Raw genomic sequence first — 25,055 nt, 5'->3', positions numbered from 1 at the left:
TCTGTGGTCCACACCTGTGGAACAGACTCCCTGAACCTCTGAGGGGGGCACAAACTGTCAGCTCATTTAAATCAGGGCTGAAAACACTGCTGTTTACTGCAGCCTTCTTGTAGTATTGATTTGGGATTGATGGATTGATTTAATATTGATTTGTCTGCTGTCGAATTGATTTTAAATGATTTTTGAATGTTTTAATTCATGTTTTCGATTTTAAACTGATTCGAACTTTCGATTTCTCATTCCCTCTGTAAAGCACTATGAATTGCCCTGTGTGTGAATGGTGCTATACAAATAAATTCGCCTTTGCCTTTTTGCCTTCGCTCTCTCTGGACAAATAAAGCCACACCTTCGACCGCTCTCCCCGGTCCATCTCTCGTTGCTAGCAGGCGACCTGCTGCTAGCTCCTCTGACAACGTGCTTTGTGCAGCATCGTGTGACGTAGACACGCAAAAGACAGGTCCTGCTGGCCGATGTCAAAACTCTGTAAGCAGCCGTGTAAATGAGTGCATCTGGAACCAATAAGCAGAAATGAAATTCAAATTTTTATTTATTTTTTTTTTATGGGTACCTGGTACTCACTGTATTTAATTCGGTTCCTACTTGGAACCGAATTTTGGTTTCCAACCCTTATCAGAAGTGTATGTCCTAGGTAATGAAATACACGAAGAAAAGTTCTCGATGAATGATCAAATATTTACATAAGCTCACTATGACAGGAATGTCCCATCAGTGCAACCAATCACATCAGGACAAATGATTCAATGAATATGAAGCCTTACGAAAAGCAAAGCTAACATCCAGGATTCCAGAACTTTATCATCCATTAAGGAAATTCATACATGGTCAATGATGCACTAGTAGATTGTACTGAAATAAATCTTGACGAAGGGCGTTTCCCTTCTCCGGTCCTGGCTTTTAAGACCTCATTTGTTCATATTTCTAGCTCAACTGGACTTAAATGGTGATTTTATTAGTGAAGAACAACTCGTGCTCAGCGCGAATGTGTTTATATTCCCATCTCAAGCTAAGTCAACTCAGGGTTTTAAGCCAGACTTTGTTGAATCTGCTTTCAAGCAAAAAAAAAAAAAAAATAGAAGAAAACAAAATAGTTATATTTTTTAAAAAAATGGTTAGGATGTAAAAAGTACCCAGTTCTCCATGTACAGTTACTCTCAATGAAAAGCATTTGTGCCACAGAAGCAGACTGAAGTACTGAAGTACTCAGAGAGAAGCAGATGCATCAGAATACATAATTTCATAGTCATTATCAGTCTTAAACAAGTCTTCCCAGAGCTCTCCAATCAATTAAGTAGTAGGAGTAGAGTTTGGAACAACACGTACTGTACACTAACTAACCACTTAATGGAAATATCATTAACGTGACGTGATGTACACCCCCCTCCCCCTTCTTAATTTGGAAGAAGGAGAAAACCATTTAAAATTGAATCACCACACTTCTTTTTCCCTCTCACTTGTCTCTCAGGGCTTCTGTGCCCAATACTCAATTAAAGGTAATTAAAGGTAAAGTGCTAATTAAAACAGAAAATGGTGCTACGACTTCATTAGGAACAAACTGATGTCAAAGTCATGAAGATTTGGAATGATAGAGTAAAGCACCAGTGGGAAACAAAAAAAGTAAATACCTGGGGTCTGCAGGTGTGCTCAAGTATAGTATAAAGGTTAATGCTTCTAATAAGGTACTTACGCTCCAAAATATATCGCTTTTGGTTCAATGGCACTTCCATATTATCATAAATGATGCAGCAGAGAACTTTTTAAAATGCTGAATCACACATTCCTTATGTTTTAAAGGTGGAGTCTGCAGCATTTTCCTTAAAAAACAAAATACAGACAAATACAAAGTTAATCTGGCCCTGGAATCATAAACAGGCCTCTAGACGTGTGCTGTAGTTTTGTTTAGGTGGGACATTTCCAGCACTGAAGGAGCAGCTGGGGATGAAGGGTGTTGCATAAATGGCCTGCTCTCTGCTAGAAAGGTGGGTGACATACTGATTGTTTGCTTGTCCTAGCTGGTGTTTAGCTTGTGTTAATGGACTTTAGCTTGTGCTAACTGGTAATTAAGTAATAAACTTGTCCTGGCTAGGGATTAGCTTGTCCCAGCCAGCTGTTAGCTTGCCATAGCTAGTTTTAAGCTTGCCATAGCTCGTGTTTAGCTTGTGGTAGCTAGTTTGTAGCTTGTGGTAGCTAGTTTGTAGCTTGTGGTAGCTAGTTTTAGGCTTGCCTTAGCCAGAGTTTAGCTCACAGTAGCTAGTTTGTAGCTTGTTGTAGCTAGTTTGTAGCTTGTCGTGACTAGTGTTTAGGTCAGTTCAGCCAATTGCAGGTCTAGGGTGTCAGTGGGTCGGGGAGCACACGCTTCTAGTGCAGTTGATTCAAGCAGGAGGGGCCCGATTTGAATGAATGTTTTATTTACGCTAACGAAACAGCAAAACATGCTTCAGAATCTACCAGTAATTAAGCATCTTTTCATGTGTCTTAATTTCTGCACTCACAATTTGCATCAATAAAACCAGAACAACCCCAAATGACATCAGAGATGTAACAATAGTGGAGATGTATCTGTAGTGCTCCAACAAGTATGAAAATGCCGAGTGCTCCTTTAAAAGGAGTGCAAAATGACAGAAAGGAGAGCATAAGATAGAAATGTCACATACTGCATTTCTGAAGTAGAAATATGTCTTGATATTTGCCTTTATGTCCCAAGTAGTGATGGGAATTTGGCTTTTTGAGGGGGAGAGATGGATATTGCAGCTCCTTTTTATCGTTCTCTTTCTGACTTGACTGCAACATTTTGGTCATCATTGCCTCAACATTGTCAACTGCCACCTTTACCGCCGCGTTTTTTTTTAAGTCACTTGTTGATCCCGATCCTTCGAAGCGGCACAACATCACATTCCGCTTTGCATTTATTACTCAGATACTTCCGGATGCTGCTGCATTTACAACGTTTGGCTTCGTTTGATTCCCCGACATGTTGTCGGGCAGTCAAATTAGCGCAGGACAAACAAATTAACCCAACAACTTCACTGAATACTGGCTGCTGTTGATACCAAAGTGGCGAAGGTGACTTTGCTGACGTGATGGGCTTCTCGCACCTACAGAATTCCTGTAGGATTGTCACAGATGTCACACACACACACACACACACACACACACACACACACACACACACACACGAGAGTGAGACGTATGAGCGTGGATGATTCAACAACTTCCTTCTGTCAGATCAAGCCATGTGAGCAGCGACCATGAAGGCAGCTTTGGGTGCAGCTCAGCTATTAACATCAAACCACAGTTTATGAATTAGACGCTAATTGAACTTGCAGGTTCTATTTTTTTTTTGCATCCTGGAGGTAATTGAACAGACAACCGCGACAAAAACTATATGCAGCAACAACATTCAGCGTGACAACTATGAAGTGACACTGTTAATTGCATTTAATTGCATTCACCTGCGACCTCAGGTGTAATACTAATCCTGATTAGATTAGATTTCATCCAATTAAAACGGACAGGATTTTTTTTTAACCTCTGGGCAACAGGACGAGAAATTTTCCTGGGATTATGAAACACACACACACACACACACACACACTTTTTTCATCACCACTGGTAGTCATTATTTATTATAGGTACATCCATATGTGGGGTAATCCCAAACGGAGGCGAGGGCAGCAACCGTTTCATGGCTGGTCACTCTGGAAGCCTCCGAGTGCTAAGATGTGATCGATATACACACACACACACACACACACACACACACACAAACCTCTCTCTTCTTGCCTCTCCCCTCTTCCCTCCCTCCTTCTCTCTCTCTCTCTCCTAGGACATTTTATTCTGGCTTATGCAGTGATGCATTTGATTGCACAGCACCTCAACAGAGTCAACTCATCATAAAGTTGATCCAGGGAGAAAGCAGGAGGGGGAATAAGTTCAGTGAAGCTAGTGGGAAGTTAAAACTTGAGAAAGTACCACGCAGAACATCTTAACAAATGACATAAAGAGGGTGTTAAATTAACATATCCATCCTCTTTTTTTTCTGCATGGGTAGAACCTTTAAAACTATTTTGCATTATTAAGAGAAGAATAAATAGATCGCTGCACATCTCAGCCATACTACAACTTTTCACGGCGGTAACAAGTGCACGTTTCAGCATCTGTACATTGATGACAGCTCAGCAACCCCATAGACTCGGTGTCCCTCACTTAGCTGTGTCACTGCTTCCGTCCAGCCTTTAAATGATTCAGCGGGCTGTCCCAGCTCTTTTACTTAAACTTCTCACAGTGTAGGTCTTTATTATTGATGATGCGCTGAGTGCAGGATACTCAAATATGCAAGATTTGCAAACTTCTGTCAGAACGAGCACTCTTCCGTCCTAGTGCCGGCGCCGTCGTCTGGCACCGTCATGAAATGGAGACGGCATGTGCCATTGTCTCTTCTACTGAGTCCTCGCCAAAGATGACACCTCATTAGCTCGCATATCACCTTGGCTCAACCTGCGGCCCCGGGCTCTGCCAGTGGACACTCCACAGGGATCATCGCAAGTCTCCTTACTGTCACCTCTCACACACACGCTCCCAGAAGGCCCAATAATTATTTGCGCCTGAAAGTTGTGTGTTCAGGTAAGCACAGCAGCATATGTGGCTGTACTCACACTAGGACACCAAGCAGGGTGCGCTAAGCTGGATTTGGTTCAGCCAACAAGCTCTGTGAAATGAAATCTGTTTGCACAAATGCGAGACATTGTGCTGGAGTGTGTGTGAGCGTGTGTGCGGCTCTCATTGGAGCGAGAGTCTGGGAAACTGCAAAATTACAATTCCTTTTGTACAACCTGTCCTCCGGTGTCTCCCTCACACAATTGTTCTCTTTCAATTTTCTTTATCTTAAGGTGTATGTTGTGAGGGTATCATAGCTCCTTTTTGGGTTATCTTGCTATGAAATCTCAGACACACACACACACACACACACACACACACACACACACACACACACACACACACACACACACACACTCTCCCCTGGAACAATAGTCCTCCTTGGATGAGGGAGCAGCCTGCCTAGATAAGGGCAAAGACTTGATCCCATCTTCTCACACAGAGCTCCAGTGTAATTACAGCTTCCATCCTTGCTGACCATCAGCTCCTGAACGTCCCCGCCCAGGCAGGATTCCTGTGTCTTTGTGTGTGTTTTGCTGTGTCATACATAGAGTTTCTTGAAAAGTGTGAAGTCATTTAGTTGAGTGTATACCTACCTAGTGCCCCCCCCCCCCCCCCGATTCAAATTGGAGAAGGAAAGATGTTGATAAAGACAAGCAGTGAAGCTCAAGGGTATCTGAAAAACCTGAGCTGTTGCTCAGGGGGGGTGGTGTCGGCACCAGCCCACTTGCAGAAGAAACTAAGGCCCAAACCCAAACCAGCCCCTTTCTGCTCACCTTCCTCCATGAGCATCAATCTATGAGGGAAGAAGTGTAAAAGCTGATTCCCCCTGGGAACAGGAGGAAGCTGTCACCATGGTTACATCCAGCATTCTATTTCTCTTCTTTTTTTTTTTCTTTTTTAAGGCTTGGTCCTTCGCCTGATGGAGGCTTTAGTGTTGTCCCACAATCAATGTTACTTATAGAACATCCGCAAACAGCGAGGTTTGCTATTAAAAATAAGGAGACGCGGTTTTACTATTTTGCACGCTTTGGTCGCAAAAAAGTAACAAAATGGAATTTTTCCGTTTCCTCGGCTCTCAATCGAACATTGCAGTGGTGCTAATGGCGTTAGCTGTGATGCTAATGGAGGGTTTTCTCGAGCAGCTAAGAGCAAGTGGGTTGGTTCGGAGTTTGGGGCTTCACCTTCGGCTCATGCTAAACAAAAGCTAACATACTGCCCCCTGTTGACTTAGAGTACGAAATACTGGCTCATTCTCACACCTGGTCGTATTTTCCAATTCAAACTTATTTCTCGCCTTTGAAACAGAAGTTACATGAGGCATTTTACAAACTTTGAAGACTTCCGGGCTACAAACCCTGGAGAGGAGAAAGTTTTGTCTGATTCAGCAAATTCTGCAGACAGTTTGGCTTCTGAGGTTTTATACGTTTTTATGGCTGCAGACATTACAGATGGGTAAATGGTAAATGGACTGTATTTATAGTGCGTACTTCTACCTTAGTGGTACTCAAATTACTGTACAATGTTGCTCATTCACACATGTAAGGGTATATTCGTCAGGGGCAATAAGGGGTTCCGTTTCTTGCTCAAGGGCACTTGGGCAGGTCTCCGTGGGAAGAGAGGATCGAACCCTTTCGGCCTACTGATGCGCTCATGACCACAACGATCGACGGGGACGATTGTGAAGGAGAATTAAAGCACTTTGTGTTGAAAAAGAAGTGGAATGCAGCCCTGCAGGAGCACGGAGAATTGCTTTCATCTATTTAAAGACCAACAACCAAAACAAAACAAAACCAAAAAAAATGTCCAAAAAACAAAAAGTTCAGCTGTGCGAGAACAAACAAGCACAGATGGATGATGCATGCATGAGTACAGTGTTACAAGTGTACCGGACAAATCTGCAAACAAAAATACACTGGAAAAAAAAAAAAAAAAAAACCTTCTGGAATAAACGACAGCGCTGCCTTCAAGCCTCGTATTAATACCAAGACAACTTTGTTTCTCGCCACCTGCTTCCACCCCCTTCTCTCTTTCTCTCTCCCTCTCTCCGTCCTTCTGTCTTTCTCTATACGATTATCTCTCCTTCAATTCCACCACAGGCAGAGAAAATAGATGCTTTTGGCCAGAAAATGTGCCTTTGTGTCCGGGAGATTGCATAAAACTGTTTATCTTTTACACAAAAGCAGTGTGCGTATGCAGATGTGTGTGTGTGTGTGTGTGTGTCTGTGTATATAGTTGAATAAAGCCAAAGCGTCTTTTGTAAGTAATGCAATCGGATTACAGCGGCGTAGACCTGCTGTTTGCCATGTAAGAATCTAGGAGGCTTTCCAAATCCACAGGCCTGTGATTGAATTACCTTTTTGTTCTAAGTTGCTGTCTGACATGGTGCAGTGGGATGCGATGTAGGTGTCCCACGTATGCATCGTCAAACAGAGTCCTTGGTGGGCGTGTGTGTGTGTGTGTGTGTGTGTGTGTGTATAGGGAGTATGCGCAGTGCGAACAAGCATGTAATTACTCACCCAGGGGAGCTAGCCAAGGTTTAGCACGCTACCCTGGCTCCCTGCTGAGTCGTGGTGTCACAGTGCTGCATTTATGTTGATGTGACGTCTCCTAACACCGCGGAGGGCAGTCACTAAGACTCCAGGAGAGATAGCCCTTAAACTACAAGTAAAAGAAGAGGAAGAGGAAGGACAGAATAACGTTTAGTCGGTTAGCTGCAATGATTAAGTGGCAAAAATATAACGATAGTTAAGGGACTACAGTCCGGTCAAGGTTAAAATTCCTACGATTAGAAAACTGAACGGAGCCAAAAAATAAATAAATTAAACAGTATTTTAGCATGAAAACAAGTCAGAAGCAAAAGCTCTGTGTTCAGGGCCCCTGGTCATCTCCTACGCACCCACAGCAGTCAAACAGATGTGCGAAAAGTTGTTAAAATGCATGAAAACAACTGAAAAGAGGAAGTCAGAAGTCACACGGAGAAAAAAATGTTATTTTACCAGATGAAAGACCTCATTTGCTGCCTGTTGTGTAAAAAAAAAGAAAAAAAAGATTTAAAGTCCTTGAAAGTCTCTTAAAAGTTGACTGCTCTAGTTTTAGATGTCAGAATGATTTCAGCTGATGGAAGTCGACAAGCAGCAGGGAATCTTAAGAAACACGTATCAACAGTGCTGTTTGCGTGGCGTTGTTGTTTAATCACATCCGATTTTAAGTTCAAACTCGTATCAAATGAATTATTGACGCTCTTATTTATTACATTAAATTCTAACCTCACTTAAGAATTAATTATTAATGCCTCAAGAACACCGAGGAGGATTTACGCAACAGCACTTACACAAACAAAGCGAGCGCTAATAACTGTTTTCTTGAAATCAAGCCAAAGAAAATAAACTTAAAAAAAGGGGGGGGGGGGGGGTTTAAAAATGCAAACAGTCTACTGAGTACTGCCTAGATTTTAGTATTTCAAGTATTTCTTTAAATAAATGATACCTGGATAAGAACGTGTGCTTTTCACATGTATTTACTACAAAACTGAGCTGAACGTGGTCGCGTCACGTTTTATTTTCACTTATTTAAACATCAATATTTGTCTCTGGTGATTTTGTGTTACGTTACTCACCAGCTGAGGCCATGTTTCCTGACACCGAGGTTAATTCGGTGTGTTTTAAAAGGTAATTGCGCAGACGACATAAAGGTTCTGCATCGGTCGATCGGGGCTCGTTGGTATGCTGCAGGACCGCGAAGAAGAAGAAGAAAAAAACGGCGATTAAGTGACGTCATCACAATCACATCATCGTTTAAGAGGTTGTAAGACTTGTCCCCTCTGCTGTTAAAGTGAAATATTTTCTCACACCTCCGGATTGCTGTAAATATACTTAACAGTCTGTGTCGAGGTACGATCACCCCCACTATTGATTTTTGTGTTTTGAATCAATAATATACAATTTTTTTTTCCACTCTAAAAATGATTGACTGCTTTTGCTCCTGCAAGTACAGCGGCTTTAAAAAAATAAATAATTAAATAAAACAAGAGCAAGCTGATTTTAAAGCTAAACATTTTCTGACTGGTACATAAAATATATATGGAAAGTGCCGAAACGGTGAATAAAAGATGGTAAAACGGCAAAAACTGCCTGCTTTCTCGGAGGAAACAGAGTTTATTTGCAAAAGAATGTTTCTGACAGACTTCAGAATGCGTACACCTGGGGAATTTTTTTTGTTTGCTTTCTTTATGTAAAATAAAAAAGGTTGCTATCTCTGCATAGGTGCCACCTTCACAGCAAGGATGTAGTCTTGGAGGTGTGTGTGTGTGTGTGTGTACGGTGTCCACTCAGCTATGACAAAGCCACTGCGGCTGTCCTTCAGTGGTGCTGACAGAGGATATAAATTCATTACTCCCTGAAGCAGACAACCCATCATTCTCAATGTGGTCCTGTACTCATGTATAGTACATATTTTTGTGTGTACAACACATCTGTGTGAGCAAATATATGTGGATTTGCGTGCGCGTGTGTGTGTGTATCTGTGTTATTTTGCTCTCTCCAGTCTGGTGTGTGGGTGTCAAAACTGTTGAAGGTCACGCAGATAGGTGGGGTCAGCTGACTGTTATTCAACAGTGGCCATAACAGAAGCTGCCAGGAATATTGATTGACAGCATTTATAGCAGACGGCTCCACTTGGCATGTCACTGAAAATGTAAGACTTCCCTTCTCAAGGAGATCATGATAATCTGCATTTATCACACTTTCCGTTTACTAGACCCGGAGCTGACCACATGTGAATATTAATCTGAATGTGTGTGTGTGTGTGTGTGTGTGTGTGTGTGTGTGTGTGTGTGTGAGGCTCCATCACAAATGTTCCTGACCTTCCATGTCGCCAGAATGTATTGTATGTGAACTCCATTACCTGCAAATGATAACAACAAGAGAAAGTCCTACAGTCCTCCTAGCAAGCTCCAGCAGTTATTTTAGCTCATGCTAACGTTTGCTCACCACGATGAGAATGTCACTTGTTTAGCACTCGCACTTGACGATGTAAATTAAAATGTCATTAAAGTAAGAGAATGTGAAATGTTCTGTTCATACTCAACCCCCCAAATTCAACATATGTGTATCTTCAGCGCGCCGCTGTTGTACATTTCCCGGAAAAAAATTATTTCAATGCCTCAAGCAAGCAAGCTTTTCAATAGACCGTGCTTGCAAAACCATGCTAACCGGCTACGTGTGAGCTAAATAATGTGTAGCCAGTAGTTTCAGCAGGGTTTATAGCAACCACCATAGCATCCATTGTAGTAGCTGCCAAACTAGCATTATATATGTACACTGTTGGAATGCAATGAAAATAAAATGCAACGGCTGTTATAAATGCAGTCACGCGGTGTGGCTGCCAATAATAAGATACAATACAAACGAATGGTACTTAAATGGCACACAGAAAGCACCAAATGCATAAAAACAGCCCGCCAGATGACTTAAGAAGTGACTATTTATACGCCATTTGGTGAGACGAGGCCGCGAGGTGTGTCATTATTATTCCACTTTTAGGTGCTGAAGAGAATGACAAAAGGATCTTCTCACACTGCTAATCAGCAGCTGTTTCTGTTGCCCTGCAGGGGCATGTGTATGTGGAAACCAGGCATAAAGGATGTATGCGTGCGCCTATGGGAAAATGCCAGCACCAGTGATGCTAGGGCACAAGACAGGATCAGCCAGCAGGAGATCACTCACGTGGGGGCATGATTTCCCATTTCAATCCAGAGGAGGGCATATTTTAATGTGGACCACAGCGGTGCACTTCCTACCAAAACACTAACCACAGCGCCAGCCTGTTTCAGTCAAAACTCATACACCCTCGCCCAGGCAGAGTTGATCAGGCCTGAGCTTGTGACCAAGTGGATTGTGTTGCCCACAGAGCTCCCCACACCCCCCTTCTTGATCCACAGCCATTTGGATGCCTTAACTGAAGCCTTGGTGGAATTTTTGATAGCTTTTTTACTGTGCAGTCCGGTGGTGCCAAGGAGCTAGAGGGCCTTGTACTGGCCTGCAAAGCCTCTGCAGACCACCTCATTAAGGATGCATTGTTCTGGCCGTTTCTGCCTCCAGCACTCTACCAGGTCCTACTGGCTCTCTTTCTCTTGTACACCTTTTCCACCTGGTCTTCCTGGTTGGCATTGACTGACACCTGACTGGTCCTCAGCTCCAGCAGGACCACTTATGTTGATGTCCCAAAAGTGTTTTCTGGGAATTTAAGCTGCTTACCCAGGTTGACTTTCTGCTGCCAAACCTCGGCAGTTACAAGGAGCCTGTCAACACCTCTGTCTGGGCCAGTGGGTTCTCCCCTGCCTGGATGAATGCAACAGATGTTTTGCTGGATGCTAGTTGTTTCGCTTGGCTAATGGAATCGACTGCTGCCTTTAGGACCTGGTCGTGACACAAGCGATAGAGTCCCTCTCCCACAGTCCCCAGGCAACGCAGCTAAAACGGCGCAGTTCCTGTAACTTTGCTTGGATGCAGTACACTGCCACTGGCATTGAGACACAGACACACACACACACACACACACACACACACACTCTGAAAACCACCACAGACACAAAGATCAGAGATATATGCAATGTGATTCAATCTCTAATCTTGACTTTTCCTGCCAGTTTTAAAAATTGTCAGTTAACGCCAACGTGTTTTGCCAAACTCACCCACAGAATATGAAGTTGTCTGAATGAATATGTAAATATGGAAGATATCAAAAGAAAGACAGGTCTGCTAGAACTTTTGTTCTGCCTTCATCCGTACACATCTTTCTTCTACATTTGAACTTCTTTTGTTAGCATACCGTTAGCATACCAGTGTGTTCCTTTACTTCCCCAGGTGACCTTTAGTAGTCAGATGATCTATAACAACACCCCCAAAACATAACAGCAAACACAGGAATCTTAACATCGGCAGGGAAAGAATTAATAAGAGGTACACGCCGGTCCCTTTTCAATGTTTTTTTCTGTCCGTCTCATTTTCTTCCTTTTCTTTGGTGATTTATGACTGGCAAAGCAATAAAGGATCTCCTTAAATGAACCAAAATGGCCTTTTCTCATCCACCCGATGAAGTTATTCAATCGCCACCCAATATGGCAAGGACAAATGATAGTCATTAAGGCTCAGGGCTTGTTGCACTTTGGCCTGAGCGTCTCACTGAGAGATTATGCTATGGCATTTATCTACAGGAAGATGAAACCGATTCAAGAAGAGTTTGATCACTGGCTTGAGTTGCTAAATGGAAATTCAACTCAAGTGCATTATTTCTTGTGCTAAGCGGACACAACACACACACACACACACACACACACACACACACACACACACACACACACACACAAACACACAAACACACACACAAACCCTGCTCTAATTCATGCAAATATCTAAATACAGGTTAAGAAGTGTCAGATGGTTTTAAGGTCAAAGTGCTCAAACAAATTAGCATCAGAGACGCAAATTAGCATCAAATAATGCACCCTCACAAGGTGATGGTGCCTGCAGTCTGGGAAGATGGGGAAGAAGAACCCAATGATTTGATGAACAAAGGAAGAATTCAGATCACCTTTCAGTGAGGGAAAGCAAAACAGTTGGGCTCTCAACAGTTTTTTGTTTTTTTTTGCAGATAAACTCTGCTAACAGCTACATAGCTAGCCCAAGGTTCGAAATGAAATGCAACAAGTCACATGGAAATGGTGTTTTGAGAGTGTAGAATCACGTTGAGAAGCAGCACCGGAATGCATCCACGCATGGCTCACATGCAGCCAAAGCTCCATTTGTTGCCAGGCCGAGGGCGCAGAAGTCTGGGCTGGTAGAGTTCATGGAGCCCCGGCATGCCATGCTATCAAGAACAACTGTGACTAAATACATTGGCAAAACGTACGAGGAGAAGATGGCTTAGTTTGAGGTCAAGGCAGCCAGGTCAGACAAGCTTGCTGACTGCTGGACGGCTGGAACAAATAAAAGCTCCATTGCAGCCGCCTCTTTCCTTGACAATCCTGGCAGGGAGACACACTTAAGAGTCTTTCTTCACCAGTGCGCAGTGTGGGAGACATGTCCTCATGCCATTATTACAATAACACTGTGTCAGGTATTGAGAGCAAAATGAGCCGACATCTCTAACACAGAGAGATGAAGCCTGGGTGTAATGGGGGAAACGAAAGTAGAGACTGATGAGAAATTACCCTGAAAATGTAAAAAAAAAAAAAAAAAAAAAAAAAAAAAAAAGGGGAAAAAAAAAGGGGCATTTTTAGAAATGGAAGGAAAAATGAGACACCTGATCATTAAATAGCCGAAGGAATTGGACACTTTGGATCCAAAGAGTAATTTTGATCTTCTAGAAGGAAAAGAAGGTGCTTGCACTATTCAACCTTGATATAGAGGCTTTAATGAGAACAATATAAGGTTGATTTGATATACTGGAGAAGTGTCACATGTGGCTTTGACTGTATAACTGTCCTCAGATGCCATAACAGCGTGTTTTATTGCTTTCCAAAACTACTTAATTGAGGCAATATTCCGCTTCTACCAGCAGACCTTGTGTGTCTTGACAGCAACAATTTAACAGAAGAACTGCTACCGACTGAGACGTTACCCTTTCCACCGTTTTAATGTTGGCATTAACTTCATTCACTCAACGTATAAAGCTTGTGAATACCGAAGTGTTTTTAAATCACCACGCTTTTAACCGTTTGCCGTGCAGCAACCTAGCAAAGGCTCACAAGACTTGATTTGATCCATTCAATTTACTAAAGGGAATTTCAAGTGTTTGCAAGTTGATTTTTCATTTCATTCAGTATGAATAGAGGCCAAGGACTGAATACGCTCCGGAGGAAATGCATTCAGACAACAATTTATCTTCTTGGGAAATGTATATCGGTTTGAGGCAATGCAAACATGCAAAAACAGCTATGGAAATCTTTTCAGGTGCTGTGTATCATAGTATGGCCTTTACCCACGAGGGCCAAGGACAAAACTGCTCTTAAAGGGTTATTCAACCTTTGCTGTGGCGTATTGACAGCTGCACCACTTCGTGTGACGATAGTATAAATGATGCGTGTGCGTGAAAAAGAGCGTGCGCCCAAACTCGGATTTATAAAGGAAGACATTTAAGCGCGCGCACTTGTGACCTTGCTTTTTAAAGAGCAGGCCCAATCTAATTTGCTGAAATGGAAGTGAAAAATAAACTAGTAAGGAAATTCTTGGCTGTAGTTTTGTCATAAGCGTGTATTTATATGCAAATGAATGATCAAGCGTCTACAGCCACTCGTGGCAGAGGAGGAGAGCAGACGCCGGGCCTCTGCGTGTGCACACAGATTCTCTTTAATTGAGATTTTTGAAAGGGGGAGCCATGTAAACACACAACTTTATTCAGCTGCTGCGACTACAAGTGTGTGCACAAAGTTCTACGCATTACTAGAAGTCGTGCCATATTCTGAGTTGTTCGCCATCACTTCTCTGAAGCTCATATCTTATGCTTGTACGTTAAATGTAATGGTTTCTTCCATGTCCAGTGCGACGCCCTTCCACCAAGCGAGGTCAAATTCTACCGCTAATAGTCCAACAAATGCCACAGACAAAACTTGGGTGGAGTTTTGTCTGTTAATGACCACTGGGAGAGAGCAAACCCAACTTTGTGACTTTCCACGTGAAGTCATGTCAGAATAATGGGCCTGTTACCTGCAAGAGAGCGGGTTGTTAACGTGGCGATACACACACAGTGTGGCTCAGATACACTGCGCATGTTGTGACAGATATTTTCCCAAAGGAATATAAAAATGTGTGTGTGGGGGGTGAGTAGGATATAGGAGAGGTCAGTTAGAGTTCATCAACAGGCTCCAGACAGTGGCCGTCAGCCAGACTCAGCAGCTTGGGTGATGTGTGGCGTAACAACTGCCGATCCTCTGGGATCTCAATCCAGGGGCAGGTTGGATGATGTGCTCGGCCGGGCGTGGTTTCCACATATGCCCGGTGAAAAACTGGTAAACTTGCTTTCCCAATCCACAGCATTACTGGATCAGACACTTAAAATTCAAAAAAAAAGAAAAGAAAGAAAGGACAAAGAAGACAGAGGGCGAGAGGTGCGTCTTCTCTCAGCTCTCAGGACACAGGACTGCTAGAGTTAAGCAGAGAAAAAGGAATTTAAGTGTGGATGAATAAATCAGACAGTCATTTATATTTTATCTTTTTTTTTTCTCCCTCTGATCGGTTTCTTCTTTGATCAATATTTCATTGTATCCAAATGTGTGGTTTTTTTTCCCCCCCCATCTACCAAATGTCATTCTTAAATTGTCTCGACGTGACCTCATAAAAAATAAATAAATAAATAAAAAATCCAGGAGAGAACGCTTTGGAAAAAACAACAACAAACGAACGCATTTGATATTTGAGTGTATTTTAATTCCATACGGGCAAGAAAACTGCAGAAATGGAAGTAAATTACAGTAACAGGAAAACGAATGCCGAGGAGGAGGAGGGGTTGAGCGTTTTGTGAATCTCATTTCTTTGTGTATTCCCGAGCTCTTTACTGGTGTTTGGTTATCACACTCATTTTTTCTGTTGGCCTTTAAGAGCTTTTCTTATCACCATCCTTCTCCCTGCTCTCGTATTTGTCCTTTTTTTTTTTTATATATTGGAACAATTTTATCATCCATTTTTTTTCCCCACTCTAATTTCCACCGCGCGTTAACACTCAGTTTCGAGCGGCTTAACATAAACGCGGTAAACATTTTTTTTACTTTTTTGGCGCGACCTTAAAGACGAGTCATTCCGTCTTAATTTTTTTTGTATTTTTAAATCATGTAGATGAGTCACGGCGGAGAAGTACGCCTCCTTCTCAGTGGGGATGTTTACAAAGCCGCCTTGCTCTCTGCTGCACGCTGGAGTGAATGAGGCGTGTGGGTTGGTGCTTCACGGTTTACAGAGTGGGAACACTGGACTGCATTTTATAGTGAAATGAAGTGTGCGTGTGTGTGTGTGTGTGTGTGTGTGTGCCTGTGTGCACACGCGCACATGAACCCATGACTTGCACTGTTGTTCGATAACCTATTATTACAGCTTTGCAAGATAATTACATAAAAATTGTTACCCGCATTTCAGAAATTATTTCAGAACACAAAAGTTTGTTACTATTGGGTTGTTGTTTTTTTTTTAAATAATATGTATCATTCAAAAACTAAATACAGGGTGCTTCTGATCCCCAATTAAGAGGGGGAAAAAAAAAACCTGAAAACATTCAAAAATTATTTTTTTTGTGGGAAATTAAGAATTTATTGAAAGCTGAAAGCATTACTGAGCAGGGACCTCAGGGCAAAATATAGAAGGAACTGTGGTAACTACACATGCTGCTTCGACATGCAGCTTTGCATCATCTAGGACATCATAGAGGCGCGCGCACACACACACACGTGAACAATTTGGTTCAGATATGGTAGGTTGAGTTACAGTAGTTCGGGGGTGATTTTGTTTCCTTTTTGTTCTTATTTTTCAAGAGTAAGAAAATTCAACGTTTTAAAAAAAAAAAAAAGATACAAATCTGAATGTTTTCATGTGTTTGGTGAATTTTGGAATAGCTTAGAGCCACATTGAGGTCCATCAAACAGGATTTTATGGAAAATACTGGTCCTCATTCAGAAGTGTACCTTTTTTTGTTTAATAAGATTTTGTCCAAAAAAAAAAAAAAAAAAAAAAACCCAACTTGACCCTGATCTCATATCTGATGATTCCAACGTGACACGAGGGCTCGTCTTATCTGTCTGACGCTCTCCTTCACCCCTCCTCCAACTCTGTCCATCGCACTCCTCATCTCCTCTCTTCTATCTCCTTTCCAAAATATAACCAGAACTCTTGAGTGTGATGGTTTTGATTAGAATCAATTAATCTGCTTGCAGCCAGTCATTTAAAGACACAGGCAAACTTAGATGGCGGTACTTTAAAGAGGACCCTGTTTGTTATCGATATTTCTGTGGCCTTCAATGCATGATTGGAATAATCCAAATACTTAAATTTCATAAAACTCCTGGACTAAACAGCCACTTTCGCCTTTCAAGGGTTGCCTAAGTGAGTGGTGAAACGGATATAAAAGTTTGATGGCACTTTCCAAAAACTAAAATGAGGTAGGTTCTTTAGGAAGACTGGTTTCCATTCCTCTGGCAGAGCTCCAGAGACTTGAAGAATCCTTGCCGAGGTGCACTGGAGCCGCTGCGGCTGCTCCAGGTGGCCCGACACCTCACCAAAGCAACCGGTGTTGGGGTTTTTTTCCTCAACAATTGATCACCCGGCTCTGCCTAGCGAGCTAATAGCAAGTAGGAGTTCTGCCAGTTTATGGCGCTTTCCTGCCAAACCTAAATTAACTCCCCACTGTTAATATATACGCCAGCACTTTTTTTTTTTCCACGAAGGTCCATGTAATTATTCCTGAGAAATTAATTAAAAAGAAATGGACTCAGACGCTTGTAACGTTAAACAAACTGGGTTCTTCCTTGGCACGTCGTTTCTTCCGGCCTCAACTCCAATTTTATGTGCCTCTACTTGCAACTGAGGCTGAAGGTGGAGTATACCGGCGGGAGACCTTTTGGGAAAAAAAAAAAGAATTTTAGTTTATTTTATAAGAATTTTTTTTTTTTTTTTAAATGCGTATTTTAGGATCATGTCAGTCAGCTGATCCAACTGACGAACCAAGTTCATTTGCGGTTTAAAGGTGGTGGTTTTCTACTCTCAGCCAGTAATGAAATCAGTTAAGAGTAATGGGTAACAGATTTTTAATTAAATCCGCCACTACGATTGAAACTCTGATAGCAGATCCAACTACGCTACGGAGCAGAATTCCACGAGTGGTTTGCTGAGAAGGAAGTCATATGCATACAAACCCGTGCGCGCTATACTGTGTATTACATCATCATTAAGTACGTCTCCCCAGACTAGTGACCCTCAGCATCTGTTTGTAGTTTCCTCCATCAACACTGATGAAACATCTGTCGGCTGCATCTCCAACAGAGGCGGCACACTTAATTGCGCATAGATTACCTCGCTAATAGTGTCAACTTTTCAATGTCCGTAGCTTTTTTCTTCTTGAGACCCCGGGAGAGAAAACCGATATCTTGTCTTGATCTGACGATCGGCGGAGGAGAACGGGTCAAAAAATATCAGCGCCTTACAGAAGTGGTTGCCGAGCAGGATCAGCACGTGGGTGTCAGGTTCATGCACGGCCTTCACGGGAAACCTTGTTGATAAATTATGACTCTTTGACATCGCTGACATCCTGTCTTCTGTTTGACGCCGTATTTCATGGTCAATAAGCTGGAGTTCAACTAGAACAGCGGTTTGACCCACCGTAGCGTCTACAGTCAAGCTCCGCAATCTTTTTCTGTCTAATTGACCTCCTCCTTCCTCTCGGGGTGCATTGTGTGTGTGTGTGTGTGTGGGGGGGGGGGGGGGATCCCTCCCCATAGGCTGGGTAAGAGTCTTAGTAGTAGTCTTGTAGTACTTAAAACTGCCTGCAATGAATATTTGGTCCAAATGTGGCCCATATCCCACATACCAGCTACATCCGGGTCTCCTCTGGGCCACTTTTGGCAGTTCCGGCTCTGATGCGGGCCACATTTGGGCCAAATCTTCTTCGCCATCAGTGATTTCCAGGGCTGTCGTGGCGGCTCTTTTATTTATTTATTTTTAAATGCAGCATTTACTCATCTGTTAATGACCGACTTGTCACGGCACAGGTTAAAGAAGTCTTCCTTAACCGTAGGGCGATATAAGTTGTATTTTTCTAACCTGCCCAGCAATCCTACCAGGTATGAAGGCTCAAGATTGAAGCGGTTGTCATACAGTGACAAGAACGACCATTTTTCAAAACCTCCCTCAATAAAAAACAAAACAAGAAGAGAGGTTACAAATGGGTCCAATACTTGTTCTTGTCTCATATATAAAGTCTCATATACGGGAGACTGAATTTTATAGCGTATCCACCACTTTTATAATGCCGAGAGAGCGCTGCCGCAGACATTCATAGTTTACCCACCTTTTTATTTTAACCGCTGAGACCTTTCCTCACCGTAGACGGCAAAAAAAAAAAAAAAAAACATGAAAAGAGCAACACACAAAGGTATTTACGTCATTGATGATGACAAACAAAAGGAGGGCAAAAGGTCACGATAGATAAAATGAAAGAGTGGAATTAATGAAACGTGTCGTTCACCTTCCCTTGAAAATATGAAGCTAGATGAGAAGCAATGATGGACAGAATTTAATAAAAACCACAAACATAACTGCCTGGTATGAGTTCTGGTATCTACAAATATACTTGGGGGGGGGGGGGGGGATACAGCAATCTGAAATCAATACTGGATGAAAGAAGACCAGAGAAGATGGTCGGGAATGAAAGTGATAAAGAGACAGAGAGAGAGCGAATGGAAGGTAGAGCAACAGAAGGAAAGGCCAAGCTTGACAGAATCAGATGAAAAGGTGGTTAGTATTTCCATAGTAAGCTATATGGTGAGGTGACCCAGCTGCCCTGGTGGAGTATGTAAGTAGGCGTTCACGTAGCAGCCCACGGGCACTCGAGGGATGCAAAGCTGCTCTGAGGTCAGCTCCAAAGGCACAGGCATCAGGCCTTTGTGTTGAAACGGCTGCCAAATCCCCAGGCCCCAGATCAGATGAAATTAAAAATGCGCAAGCAGGAAGTATACATGGAGACCCCAGGCGCGTGAAGGAAAACACAAATTGGAAAAGGAAAAACATTAAGGAGGAATAAGATACCAAAGGGAATTGGTAATACAGAGACACATAATACTCTCCTTTCATGTAAACTAATATTTCTAAATGTGAAGGGGAGAGAAAAAAAAAAAACTTGCATTGTTGATGCATTTAATGAAAACGCATACATTTAGTGTCTTTTAAATCACTTTGAGTGTTGGTCTTATGGACGCTGGGAGGCTGATGATGAGCGAGCCTATAAAAAGATACATTATTAAACATAATAACTTCAAGCATCATTGGTGAGGATGCATAATTAACTCGAGTCATAAAGAGACAGGGTGAGCTACAACCACTACCAATTATTTGGGTTTTTATTTTTTTCAAAACGGATGGTTATGGCTTCCCTGATAGGGCTGAGGGTTTGAAACTCCTTCCTGATCCGCGTCATGTCTAAGAATACATCAATCATTCATGGAATTGCCCGAATTTAAAACAAAAAAAACAAAAAACGCTTCAAATTAGATCTGATGTCAGGCGGTCAAAATTAATGTAAGTCAAAGTATAATGAAATAAAATGACATACTGATCTCATTATGAAGTTGAACTACAATTACAAACTGCATTCTTACACCAATCATGTCCAGAGTAGAGTTCCTGCATAAAATTATATCACAGCGAAGCTGACCTTTGACCCTTTTGATCTATTGTGTTGCCTAACAGGGGGGGGGCGGAGCTTTTGTTAGATCCTCCCACGCGCTACACGTCCTCCTGGTGAAGACTCTCGCTGTGAGTTATGCGATCGACGACTGTGACGGGGAGAAAGTGGTATAACCGGGAAGAAAAATGGGTGTGAGAGACAAAAAAAAAAACGAATAAAATCCACGCCAACAAAATGCGCCATCCCTACGGCGCTCTACTCTCCTGTATGCATCTGACATGACCACGACAACGCTGACATAATCGTTCTAGAGGAAAGGGAAAAAAGGTGTTTGTGAGCTCACAATGACCTTCACGGTGGTGTAATGAAATTCCCTCCAGGCGGTTCACAGATATGAGAACGGGTCAAAGTCATGACGACCTTGACCCCTGACCCTCACAATGCAAGTGGTTATTTGTACCCAATTTAAAAAGCTATCCTCGGGGCATTCATGAGATGACGTGTTGTGCGTTTGACCCGAAAGCGCAACACCGCCGCCGAGGCGTACAACCGTCCTCTTGTTCCCATTTAATTAGAGGAAATGTGGGTTAAACGTGAAGTACAGTACTGCGATACTGTGTGTATCTGTGAGAAACTGGAGAGGAAACTTTAGAAAAAGGACAACGCTTCCCATACAGGCTCAAACACTGGAGAGGCAGATATTCATTCACCAAGGGAACCAGCAACTGCACAACCTGGAAAAAAGTTTAACTTTCTGACGTCCAACTATCGTAGAGATGACGGACTTCCACGAAGGCTTCTTCTCCACTCTAAAGCATGTAAAAGTATTGTTAGCCACAGAGCTTATTTTCAGCGGAAGTCCAGTCACCCTGTCTTTGCCGAGAATGCCACTTCTGGTTTGGCCTGCGTCATCCCTGCAGCACTGCATAGATTGTATCTGTCACTTACCAGAAGTGGAGGCTTAAAAAAATTGCTAAACTAGAACTAGTTTATACATTCAATGCTGGAGACGCTTCAGGCTGGAGGGACGGAAGGTTAGTATGTTCTGTGCTGCCTGTGTAGTACGTGTGAGCGGGGCATCAGGATCCGGTCCAAAGATATGTGTCAGATTCTGACACCTGCCTACTTGCACAACATTCGCGAGAAAGACTTTAGCGCAATCTGCTCGTAAGCCTGTGAAATGTGTGAACTTGTTACATCCAAAGGGAAAAAGTAAAAGTTTATGTATCGAGGCGTTTAGTGGAACGGTCCACCAGAAGCAGGACCGTAACACTGTTCTGCATTTTCTGCCGTGAACTCACGAAGTATTTGATCGTAGATGTGACTACTGCTTTGCAACGCTCAGTAATTTACTGCAAGTGCAGGGCAAACAAAATCATCCACAGCCTCAGTTCGGAGACTGAAGAGATACTGTACCTGCGAAATTCTTTGCATGATGTCACCAGGTTTCAGTCAGATATGTAAATCGTAGCAGCGCGCACAGTGCAAGTAGTCAGCGAGGCTCTGACTCACAAAGTACCTGTATAATGAATGACAGTATAAGTCTGCATCCAGCACACTGTAAGCCTGCAACAAGACACGTCGTAAGCTGCTTAATGTCAGCGCAGAACAGAGGAGAAACAGAGCCGGGGAAAAGAAGAGCTTGATAGAGGATGGGAAGGATGGATGGATGGACAGAGAGAAAGAAAGAAAGAAAAAAAGAGGGAGAAGGATTTGGGCCTGTGGTAGGATGACACAGGATGGGGGAGAAAGGGGGAGGATGACAGGGAAAGAAAGGATGGAGAGAGAGAGGAGGAGGAGGGAGGTGAAGGAGACAGACAGTGAAAAAAAAAAAATCCCTTCCAGACAGCTTGGTGACAGGACGAAGTAACCCCCCCACCACACACACACACACACACACACACACACACACACACACACACACACACACAAGTCCATCGCCACATAATCCAGGTAACGTGGCAGGAATAATAGATGAAACATCAAACGGCAATCCGCGCTCCCTCCCGTGCTACCATCCGCCCACCTTCAGCTAAACCAGCCGTGGCGTTCGCACCCCTGCCTGCCAGCCGTCCCCTGCCATCAAAAAAAAAAAAAAAAAAAAAAAATCCTCTTTCATGTTATCAACACACACACATCACTGTTGACAAATCCTCTTTTTTTAACACTACGCTTTGAAAAATGATTGCACATATCGATAGATAAATATATATCTGTTAATTATTTGTTTGAAGTATTTCTCGCGATGCGCCACGCGGCTAACGTACGGTGAAGGATGTGTGGAGTCCCGACACATGACAGGAAGACAGAGTGTTAGTGCTCCCACGGTGAGGATTTGAGGGGTCGTTACATAAACATGGGGCCTATTAAGTATGGGGGAATGTAATTTGTGGAAGTGACAGATCATCCTTTCTGGGTTGTCTGGTAATTGCAGATGCTGCATCATTGTAGCCGAGACAAATAGAGGTGGGAGGGGATTTAAAAAAAAAGCGAGAAAAAAAAAAGTGGATGGACATGTGGGGCTTTGCTGGTACAGAGGGAACTTTTCTCCTGTTCTGTGTCACGTCGCACCTTTTGGGCCCTAGTTAGTGGAAGCTGCTAACACATAATTGAAAGTGGCAGAGAACTGGCTGTGCACTGCTGGAGGCTGAGGGGAAGCTGGGGTTTGATCAAGAGTTGTGGGTCAAAAAAAATGAAAAAAAAAAAGAAGTGGAAGAAGAAGAAAAAAACGGCGAAGGGAGGGAGCAAAAGTGGCAGGGTGGATTTCCACCTTCCTGAAGTTACAGCACATGCTGAGGTAAAGATAAAGAATGACTGGAACTCAGTGTTTCTTCCTCTTCCCTCTGACTGCTACCACACACACGCCGAAAAAATGAGAGCGCACACACCGTTGTTTGGGAAAGTCAGAATTTACCTCATCAGAGCAACGTCCTCAGGGCTCAAGAGGGTCTCCTTTGCCCTCCTTTCCACAGACTTCCACTCCCTCTCTTTCTCCTCACACAGCCCCAGAGCCGAGACCTTAATGAAGACGAATGCGAGGAATCAATTTGCGGCATCTTCCCTCCATCTGGCTGGGGCTTGTCTCTGCGCCTCAATTAGCACGGCAGCTGGGGGAGAGCTCCTCCAAAGCAGTCCTATTACACACACCAGCGTCCTTACGGAGCAGCTACGAGCGTCGCTCAGAGAGGGAGAGCGTCAAATATGTGGAGAAATGTGCTACTTTAAAACTTAGCAGCGAATAAATCTGTTTTTTTTTTGTTTTTTTTGATTAACAAAAGGAAAGAAACCATGGTGTTGCCAAACTCCAATCTGCACTCATAAAAGCGCTCAGGACAAAGCCAGTTGATGAATCGAGAAGAAAAAAAGATGTTAAAGTCAAGTTGACTTGGTCTTTCTTGATTTTGCCCATTGCAAAGAAATATAGACCTGACAGGAGAGGTAGGCTCCCAGATTTCTAAGTGCTTCTTGTTATAATCCCTGAATTTGTCACGATGGCTCGATGGCAATCAAGAAACTATTTTGTTTAAAAAAGGAAGCATCAAAACCCCTACTACATAATGGCTGCAGGGCCGAATTTACCTCCACCCAATCAAAAACTGCTACCAGCAAGATCCGTTGTCCCGTTTAGCTGTCCATCAACTGCCGAAACCAGAATGCACCTGATTGGGCAGCTTAGCGGTCCGTCAAAAGGCTGAGACCGGGAAGCCTCAAGCGGGTATCAACGCCATGTTGGATCGGTGTTGGGAGAGCAGCATCAAGGAGGACGAGCATGAATCCAGAGGAAAACACAGCAAAAAGAAAAAGGTCTTTTATAGAAAAGCAACTGATAAGAGAAAGTACGATAAAAGGCTCGGTGCAGCGCGAGTGATTCTTGGGGATTCATTTGCTCGCTGGAGGAGTCTAAAAGAACCGAAAGGTTCAGTTACGGACGCGCAAGGAGCAGGACAGGTAAGAGACCCATTTGCCGACTTTGCTTCGAGCGAGAGAGGCTTTATTTGCGGTAATTTATTGTCAATGTAGGTGGTGAGGCGCGAGGAGGGAGGGTTCATGATCAGAGTATGATTAAAAAAAAAGAGTTAGACGGATTTATACCATGTTGTTTGTAAATTGTGTTTCTTTTGTTAAATTAAAAAAGAAAAGAAAATAATAAGAACAAAAAAAGAAAAAAAAGCCCAAAACAGGCGGCGCCTACCCCTCCTGGAAATGCGTATTTATCTCAAAAAAGAGCTAACGATGAGGGGCGATGATGGAGATATCATATTTATGCGAGGTGAAAGTGACCTTGACCTTTGACCACCAAAAGGTCACATCATCTGTGTGGCCCAGTGGATGTTTGTGTTTAATTTAGAGAAAGTCTCTTAGATATCATTAAGAAGAATGGGATCGCCAACCCAGGGTTTACTTTGCCATTTATCTAGTTCAGAAGCAGTAGATCAAAATAAACAATTAATCCAGCGCCGCCACAATCTGCTGTTGCTCTGATTTGTAATCAAATCAAACTTGCGCACTGACCAGACGCACGCCACGCCACAGCTGTACCAGCGCCCCCTGTCGGTCTGTGTATCAGATAAAAGCCCACAAATAAAAGGCACGGCGGTAAACTGCCAATAATATCTAGTTTAATCTCCAGCATTTACAATGTAAGCTTGTTATGATGACAAGCTTGGCGATGGATGGTCCGGAGCAGATTTTAACACCAGACTTTAAGAGCTCAAGCGAACGTTTTGTTGCCTTGAATGGAGGACAGCCAGCGTGGCCCCTTGAAAGGGGGGCGTTTGGAGGCCATTTGGCAGAGGGAGACATAATTAAGTGAGAATGAAAGCAGGTAAGTTCACTATTTGCTCATTTGTTTGGAAGCCGCTTCCTTCAGGGTTGATTAATTGCCCTTTGAGTAAAAGAAAATTGAGACCCAGAGGAAAATTGAACTCCTGGATGAAGTCAAGCCTGTACTTCGTCTTGACTTTTAAGGGCCCATTTGTGTCTAAATCCAGGCAAAGTGA

General features: G+C 43.0%; 1 long non-coding RNA gene across 1 annotated transcript in view; it reads right to left on the bottom strand.

Moving 5' to 3' along the window:
- Positions 1 to 15,115: 15,115 nt before the first annotated feature.
- Positions 15,116 to 25,055, bottom strand: part of LOC147262809 (uncharacterized) — a 46,798-nt gene continuing 36,858 nt past the window's right edge. The window contains exon 3 of the long non-coding RNA XR_015112484.1: positions 15,116 to 17,271. This is a non-coding gene — a long non-coding RNA (uncharacterized LOC147262809). The remainder of the gene's footprint in view (positions 17,272 to 25,055) is intronic.

The sequence above is a fragment of the Aulostomus chinensis genome, chromosome 4 (assembly GCF_037954235.1).
Source record: "Aulostomus chinensis isolate RoL2024-O1b breed Wild chromosome 4, RoL_Achi_v1.0, whole genome shotgun sequence".
NCBI classification, from domain to species: Eukaryota; Metazoa; Chordata; class Actinopteri; order Syngnathiformes; family Aulostomidae; genus Aulostomus; species Aulostomus chinensis.
This window is presented reverse-complemented; position numbering and strand designations above follow the sequence as displayed.